Below are 1,174 nucleotides of genomic sequence, written 5' to 3' on the forward strand. Positions count from 1 at the left end.
CCGTGGGTCTCCCCCGGGGCGTATTGGTACGGCCCGCCCCGCCCCTCGTCCGTCTCCCGCCCCCTCCCCAGTGCCTGCCGCCCGCGGGGGGCGCGCTCAGTCCGGGCCGCTGACTGCTGCGCTGTCTGCGCCGCCGGCTCCCGCGGGCTGCCCTGCCTGGCACTGGGGCCGGCGCTGGTGGACACACACATCAGAGATAGTGGCACACACACGTACCCAGACACAGACATTAGAGACAGTGACATACAGTCAGATACACACAGTGACACACATCAGAGATAGTGAGACGCACAGAATCTCTCTCACATACAGTGACACACAGACAACCGCAGGGCAAGTCACACACAATGCACACACAGTGACATGCACACACAGCCACACGCACACAGGCATTCGAGATAGTGACACGTAGACAGCCGAACAGAGTCACACACCCACAGGGACACTCGGACACCAGCCACACAGTCGCACAGAACACAGACAGCGACACACACACACACACATCAGAGATAGCGATACACACAGTGACACGCACACAAAGACACAGACATTGGAGATGGTGACACGCACAGAGACATCAGAGTTGGCCATACACACACAGTGACACAGACACCAGCCACGCAATCACACACAACACACACACACAGTGGCACGCGCACACACGAGATCGTGACGCAGTCACACAAAGACAGACACTAGATAATGACACATACCGAGACTTCAGAGATAGTTACACACACACACAAAGTGACACACTGAGGAGAGCCGCGCCGTCACACACACACACAACACGCAACCCCGCAGGGGCAGACCCGCCGGAGCCGCGCGGTGCCACGCGCCGCCCCCGACACCCGCGGGAGAGGCGCGGGACACGCAGTGACACCGGCCCGGTCGCGCGGAGGTGCAGACACGCGCGGTCACACGCACGCAGCAGACACGCCCGGAGGCACACGCACACGGACACACACAGCGGCATCCCGGGCATGCAGCCATCCGGCGCGCACGGAGACACACGCATTCCTCCCCCTCCCCCCCGCAGACCCGGACCGCCCCGCTCCCAGCCAGCCCGCCCGGGGCCGGGGCCGCCAGCACAGCTGCCCGCAGGCGCCGCCGGCCCGCGGGCGCTGGCTGGCCGGGATCGCGGCCACAGCTGAAACGCACGGGGGGGGGGGGG

Source organism: Gavialis gangeticus, unplaced genomic scaffold (assembly GCF_001723915.1).
Source record: "Gavialis gangeticus isolate Ggan-Ray unplaced genomic scaffold, GavGan_comp1, whole genome shotgun sequence".
In the NCBI taxonomy this organism is placed as follows: domain Eukaryota; kingdom Metazoa; phylum Chordata; order Crocodylia; family Gavialidae; genus Gavialis; species Gavialis gangeticus.